Source organism: Theobroma umbraticum, unplaced genomic scaffold (genome assembly GCF_002168275.2).
Source record: "Theobroma umbraticum cultivar Fairchild unplaced genomic scaffold, ASM216827v3 scaffold_67.0, whole genome shotgun sequence".
In the NCBI taxonomy this organism is placed as follows: domain Eukaryota; kingdom Viridiplantae; phylum Streptophyta; class Magnoliopsida; order Malvales; family Malvaceae; genus Theobroma; species Theobroma umbraticum.
Window position 1 is genome coordinate 1,052,405 of NW_018397262.1, and position 8,176 is coordinate 1,060,580.

At 27.8% G+C, this 8,176-nt stretch overlaps 1 pseudogene; it reads right to left on the reverse strand.

The window, feature by feature from the left end:
• Window positions 1-5,942: 5,942 nt before the first annotated feature.
• On the reverse strand, window positions 5,943-6,833 carry LOC110419400 (SKP1-like protein 14 pseudogene; annotated as a pseudogene).
• Between the last annotated feature and the right edge of the window lie 1,343 nt (window positions 6,834-8,176).

Sequence of the window (8,176 nt, forward strand, 5' to 3'; positions counted from 1 at the left end):
TATAGATTTTCTTTTTTAAATTTATGCAAATCATCAACCATATTTTTTTTTGTTATATAGATTATATCTTCTATTTGTCATGATTTTTTTTTCTGTTATGTGGATTTTATTTTTAGTGATTTAAATTTTTAAAAATTAAAAAATTATTGCATATGTAATTCTCAAATATAAGTTCTAGTGTTGTATTATTGGTTGTTGTTTAAAATTTCACTAATATATTATTTTTTATTCATCCTAATTATATAAGAAAAAATTATCTTTGAGTATATATTTTTAATGTGCTTTATATTTTATATTTAGTTCAAAGGAAATTATCTTGAATATAAGAAGAAATTATTAATTCTATATATTGTATTTAACTATTTTTATTTTATGCATTATAGTTTAATATTTAGTGTTATAAACTTAAATATAATAAAATAAAAATATTGATGTTGACTACATTAATTTTTTAATTGATTATATTGAGAAAGATAAGATTTCGAAACAAAATAAATGATAAGTTTCTTATAAATAATTTAATTTTTTATATTCAAAAAAATATTGTCATTGTCAAATAAAACTTTTCTAAAGCACTATTGTCTATTATAAGTTTTTTTTTGTTTCTTTTGATTTACATGTTATATAAAATTATTATCTATTATAAATCTTTTGATTATTAATAGTTAAGTTCAATATATTAGTTTTAAAAATTTTTAATTTTAATTCTCCTTAACTTTTGACCTCCCAATAAAAATTGGTTAGTTTCGCCCCTGCCCTCCACACTGATTGATCTCAAGAACAAGACATCCAATGTTTCGAAAAGGCCTCCCTTTCTTTTTTACCACAACAAACTTGTCCCATGATTCACAACATTCTTATTGACATTGTTATAAAACAGTGAACATAATAAAAAACCAATAACTATATTTTAATTGATAATCAATTTTCAACAAATACAAATTTTAAAATGAAAAGTTTTAAAGTCTTCTTTAAAACCAATTGGATAGGGAGAATTTAAGAGAACTTTTTGACCTAATGCATATAAATGCTGTTACATGCAAAATGACATGCCCATAAATAGAAATTAAGAGTTTAGATTTTATAAGTAATGGCCTTGCAATTAGTTTGAGGTGTTTAATAAACGATTCTGCTAGACCATTTTGTGTATGAACAGGAGTAATAAATTGTTCAACATTTATTTCAATTGACATATAATATTCATTAAAGATTTGAGATGTAAATTCACTAGCATCATCAAGATGAATCTTAATTACAGAATCAGGAAAGTATGATCGCAAACGAATGATTTAGGCAAGTAATCTTACAAATCATGGGTAAAATACCTTAACTCTCCTAAGTTTTGAATGAAATTACATGAAGGTTTATTAATTTTCGAAATGAACACTTCACCCCAAAACTAGAAACATCATTAACATAAATAATGAACAGACTATAATACCTTTTCTTTTTTATTAATTTAAAATTTTTATTATACTTTAAAAAAATAAAAAAAATAAAGAGCACTAATCTGTGCTTCCCAGCTCCACAAGAAAATGGAGCATCGACCAAGGGACAGGAGCACTAGATCGGTGCTCCCCTTAGGGAACTCGATTCTCCTTTAGAGAGCCACGATCGGGCTCCCCAAGGGGAACACTAGATCTTGTGCTCCCTTAGAAAGTCTGATCAGGGCCCCCCAAAGGAGCTTCGGCACTCCCCAGTGGGAAGCTTTTTTTTTTTTTTAACTAATAAAAAATAATAAAATTATATAATTATAATTATAAAAATTAATCAAGTGTAAACTTATATTTCTATCTTAGCCACGTTAACAAGTTGAAAAAAATACTAACAGTTGGACCTACGTATTCAGCGAAAAATATTTTTTTGGGATGAAGTGTCCATTTCGAAAACTAATAGACTTACGTATAATTTCTATCAAAACTTAAAAGGGTCAGGGCATTTTATTCTAAAATCATTAGTAAACTTCAAGTTTATTATAGTATGAGTTTTAATCATTCTAATATTGTGTAGTACAATCTAGAGAATAAAACAGGTAATTTTTTCAACACATACTTTCTACTCGAGATAATAGATATAATATAGAGGTATTAAATGTCTTTTTCATTTATTTTCTCAATATGATATATATTCCGACAAATATTTTTAAAACTTAATAAACTTCTTTGAGACTTAGTAGAAAATAATATATCCTCTATTATAAACTTTGTTCCTTTGGGTAATAAAATATTAGCTCTTCTGATGTTTTTAATTAATCTTGTACTATCAGATATTGTATTGACATTGGTTTTATCCATTGTCAAATGAGGAAAATATTTCTTGTTTTTAAATATAGTGTGCACTGTAGCAATGTTTGCAAGACATATATTTACATAATGAATCTTAGATCCAATAAGATGAATATCCATATTTTTTTCAATAAAAAAATATATACAATAAGAAACTTACAAATTAACATAAAAGAACATTAAATATAGAATTAAAATACATAATTAAAGCATATCATTTAAATATAATGAAAACATATAAAAGTATCTTTATAAAAATAGTTATACTAAAATATACCAACTATTAGTAAGAAATTTCATTATTGGTATTTCTATTACCAATCAAATTATCAATTCCTTTTTCAAGGTGAACAAGAAGTCAATAATGGATATTTTCATTACTAATTATATGATCAATTCCTCTTTTAAAGTAAACAAGAAAATCAATAATGTCTTAATGTGTTTTTTAACTTTCAGTGATACTTGATAAAATTTAAAACATATAAATACGTAACCAATAGCGTTTCATACCATATTGATGACAAGATATCTTCTGCATTCCTTTCATTCTGTCCACTTTTATCTTTTTATTATATCTTTTCAACATTCATCCATCCCTTAGTGGATTAAAACTATTCATCCACCTATTGTGGATTAGAAATTTTCATCCACTTTTAATGAATAAAATTATCCATCCACTTCTAGTGGATAAAATGTATTCTTAAAATTAGAAAAGTGATAGTATATATTATTATGACGACCACTTCCATATTGATTAAATGATATTGCATTCATTTTAGGGAATTGACAGTTATATGATTTTTTTTATTAATAACTCTTTTGTCTCATTCGCGAATAAACATTAATGATTTTTCATTAATAACTATATAATAGCAAAGTCACTTTAATTCAAATTAAGGTTGATTTTTAGAAAATAAAAATATTAAAGAGATATTAAGTCACTTACTTGATTTTTTTAAATTAGAAATTAAAGACCAACTATTGAAATCCTTCAAAGGATAAAGATGATGAAAACAAAATAATAACCACACTTACTTGATTTGCTAAAATTAGATATCAAAACCAAATCATTGAAATCCTTTTGAAACTTGAAGATTATAGAACATAATAATATCAAAACTTGAAAGATTAGAGAATTGTGTTGATAACGTGTTATAAAATATAACTTGAAATAATAATTATAAGGGAAATATAAGAGAAAGTATTTAGAGGAAGAGAAAATATTTAAAGAGAGTAAGAAGATCATATTCAAGTATGTATTTACAAATGAAGTGAGGAGACCTATTTATAGACTAATAATTTCTTATCTAAATAGAATTTAGAACATAAAAATAATATTAAAGGATTAGATGGATGAATTAATTTCTAAATTTAATTCAATCTAATTTATATCCAAATCTAGATATATATATATATAATATAAATAGATATTTACAAAAATATTCGTAATAAAATTAATTTTGTAAATATTTCAATTTTTTTAAAAAATTATTTATTCTAAAATTATTTTTAATATGTAAATTTTTCCTTATGATGAGAAAGGGAGTCATCTGACACATGCAATTTAATAGTCGTTATGTTAATGATAAGTTAATAAATAGATGACTAGCATCTTTCACACTCGTAAATTGATTGACTTGATTTATCACATCTCGAAAAAAACCAATTTTATCCATTGAAAAAGTCATTTCAATGTCCACGTATAAAGCAACAGTGGATTAGTCATGAACCTAATCACTAATAAGTTCACTTTATATAAATGATATCTTCTGATATTCTTATATATAAATAAAAAATAAAATATTATTTAAGAAAGGTGAATATTTACTTAAATTGTAAAGCCTATTTACTTGATTACATGACATCCCTATTCCCTCCCAAGAAACTTAAATTCAAACAGTTCGTTTTTATTTTGGATAAATTTCCTTTGAAGAATTTCTTCAATAAATAAGGAATAATACAAAAAATTATCCAATTATTATTTATATTCGACAACAGCTATTTTACAGAACACATAAGGGTATTTCATGACAAGGAGAGTGGGTGTAAACAAAAAATAAATTAAAAAAAAAAACAATTTAATCACTTCACCAGTATCCAAGCAGCTCCTGGACAAAATGGAGCTTACTTTGATGGTAAGGATTGGGTTGAGATCATATAAGATTTTATCACTGATCACTATCTTTAGCAAATGTTCCATGCTTTCTCTTCTTACTCCTTTTCTTCAATAATCCTTTCTCTGCTAGTGTCTTTAGTTTCTACTTTTTACGTTCTTTTACTTTCCATTCAAACCCATCATCCATCCTCATCTTCATTGATGCCACTCGTTTTGCCTTACAGACCTGCAAATTTGATATTAACTTCCATAAGATACTGAAAATTCTTGTTCTGTTAATGTTAATTACATTGAATACCAACTCCTTACTGTTGCCAGAAGCCACAAACCAGCACAAGTTATTAGTGATACATAACCTGCCCTTACAGTACAAACTAAAAGGTATACAGCATCCATTTGCAAGTGGTTGGGTCCCCTTCCTAAATCATAGTACATATTTGATATATAGGTAGTAGAGTTAACAAGGCAGACCTAACAGCTTCAATACATAGACCAGAAGCATCCACATGCAACAGCAGAATTATTTTCTTCCTCAAAATAAATGAACAGGACAAACTAAACAAAAACACATAATCTCTAGGCATATTATCTCAAAGTTTTAACAGAATTTACCATGCATTTCAACCTCAGAGCTGAGGTGCAATTGCATATGCAGGTCACATACTGCCAATTTATGACGGTTGATATGTCCATGTGAATAGAAATAGAATTTAAGCAGAACACTACTGAATTGTATGTAAAATACCAATCCAAGAAAACTAGGCAAGCAACAAAAAGAAGAATCTAAGAGGTCATACCTTTGTAAAATTGGAAAGGACTTCATTCTCTTTGCATTCAAAATTTTCCAATTGTTTTCCTGCTCATCTTCTATTTCATGAACAAGATCCAGATCATTCTGCAAATTACATTCCTCTGTTAAACCAGAGACCTCATAATCCCAAGGGCCTCTCTATTAGATCTGAAAAAGACTAGATAATTCATAAACCATGTTACATACTGTATGCATTAAGACATTGAAACACATACGAATGCATTGCTGTTGGGAGTTGATGGACAAGAGAGAAGAGGACATATTTTTATCAATAAGTTTTTAATCTGAGAGTGAAAGAAAGAGGGCTTTATTTACTAAAAGAGGAGAGAAACATAATTTTAGTTAATTATCCCCAGAAAAACAAACCCTTTCTATTCCAGTTAGATAATTTTCAACTGACTAAAATAACACTTGCAATCTACCATAAAAACTAATATCATAAAAGCAAAAACCAAAGAGATACACAAGCCCGAAACAAGAAAATCCCCCTATTATGAAAATTCATATGATTATAAAACACTGCAATTCATGCATGGTTGCATCCCCAAATCATACATATGAAGCATAATTCCTGTAAACATGCTCCTAGAAGCAGAGGAAAGGCACCAAGGCCTAAAGGGTGATAAACATTGCATGGCAAAGGTAATAACCATTGTGACTACATAGGTACAATTACCATGAATTTATTCTTAATCACATAACCAAGTTGGGCATCAATCAGACAAACATCTAATAATGGTCTATTGTTAACCAAAACTCTTCTAACTTATCAATAACATGGGAAATTGTTCCAGAACAACAGAAACACGCTAAAAATAAAGTTAAAGCTGATTACCCAGAAAAACAAATAATCATGAGAAAAAAGGTCATCTATTATTGAAAAGATAAATCCTGTTTAATACTCATCAACTGAAAAAAAAAAAAAACTTATTCCTAATAGTCAATCCATCAATCGTCAGGATCGACACCTTCAAAAGCAATTCGTTCTCCGCTCTAAGTGCAGCTTCTTCTTCCGGCGTATAATCGTTCTCTATTCCAAAAAACCTCCTCACATACTCCACGCTCTTATTCTTAATCCTATCAGCCACGGCCTGATTCAACATATCAAGAAGCTCTTTTATATTCAGATAATTTGCAGCCAAGATCATGTCTTTCAGAGACTCATTATCACGTGCCTTGACGAACTTTCGTCGTAAGTCTGACTTGTTCGTCGACCGATGAGGAGGTGTCGCGAGCACGGAAGGCTAGATGGGATTTACAGTACTCGATTATGGCAGAGAGGCACGCAGAGGAGACGTTGGGGAGAGGAATGGTATCTTCAGAGGCGTCGGAGTTTTCGTCGAAGAAGGTTTTGATTGTGCCGAACTCCATGGCTATCGCTCTCTCGACTTCGAATTCGTGATTGTCGGCGGTTCGCAGGGTAATTTTCTTGGTCTCAGCGGCGGGCATCGACGTTGACATTGTGAAGAGCAAAACAGAAGGGTAGGGTTACGGATTTTGATGGGAGTTGAAGTATTTGGAGAAGACAAGTTCTGATTCGGATTTCAGTATAAGGGGGAGAGAGCGTCGGGAGGGGTGATGCTGCTTTTATCGCGGCGATTTGTGAAAATAAATAAAACATAAAAAATTAGTGCTACTGGTTTTAGTTTAATATGGTTTATAACTTCATTCCAAGTCTAACTAGGACTATTAGTATAATAATGTCAGCCCAAAACTTTCTTTTTATGTCTAACTAGATCATGTTGATTATTTAATTAAAAGATTACATGCTACACAAACTAAAATTATTCTTTTAAATTCCTTTCTGTTTGTCATGAGTTTGACTCTTAATAAAATATTATATTATTTGAAACTCTAAGGTAGTAAAAATGAATAGTCCAAATACCCATTAAGTCTTTATATTCATACATTTTATTCATTTTAATCTTTATACTCAAAATCATAGTAATTTAGTTTATTGATTTTAGAAATTGTTTCAATTTAATCCCTCCCTCTAACGACATTCAATTTTATCGTTAAAAAGGATGGCATCAGCATTGTTGACATGGCATATTTTTTATAATGTGTCACCACATGATGATATGGCATGTCACGTGATACCGATGTGATTATGTTGCAGTGGCACATGGCACTAATATGAAGACGCGGTAATGCTAACATGGCACTAATATGCTAGCGTGTCCGTATTACATAGCAGATAAAAAAAATTTAAAAGAAAATTTTTATACTACGTTATAGGAACTAAATTAAATAAAAATATATAATACAATGATTAAATTGAATAAAATTAAGATGTTGAGAAACTAAATTAAAAAATATAAATATTTAAGTAGATGATAGATATACTTATTAATAAGCTAAATATTTAAGTATAAAAGATTTATGATATTAAAAATATATATATATTTTCTTACTTGATTATTTGATTGCAAAGTACTTAAATTAATTTATTTTCTTTGCAAAAATTAAGTTTGAATTCTCCTTCCATAATAAAAATTTGAAAAAACTTTCATACTTAAAGTCAAATTTAAATGACTAACTTGCATTATATTAGAATAAAATAATATAAAAGACTAAATAAATTTTTTTCTTTTATTTGTAATAGTGCAAAAATTTAAAATTTATTTAACTTAGTTTTTAACTTGAGTTGAACTCAAATTAGCAAAATAAGTTGATTTAGTTTTTTCTTTTAAAAAATGAAGAATGGAGATATGGAGTTAACAATAATTATAAAAATAATTTTTCGTCCTAACTTACTTAATTTGGGCATGACAAATCTCTTATTACAATCATAGAATTTGTACCACTCCATCCCTTCAATTTTTTATTTTGTTTAATATTTCAAGTTATATTTTTTATGTTGAAATTTTCTAGATTGGAGACTGCATTTATGATTGTTAGAGTTAAATATAATTGCAAATATTTGTACGATTTTATTTTATATTTACAAATTTTTTGTAGATC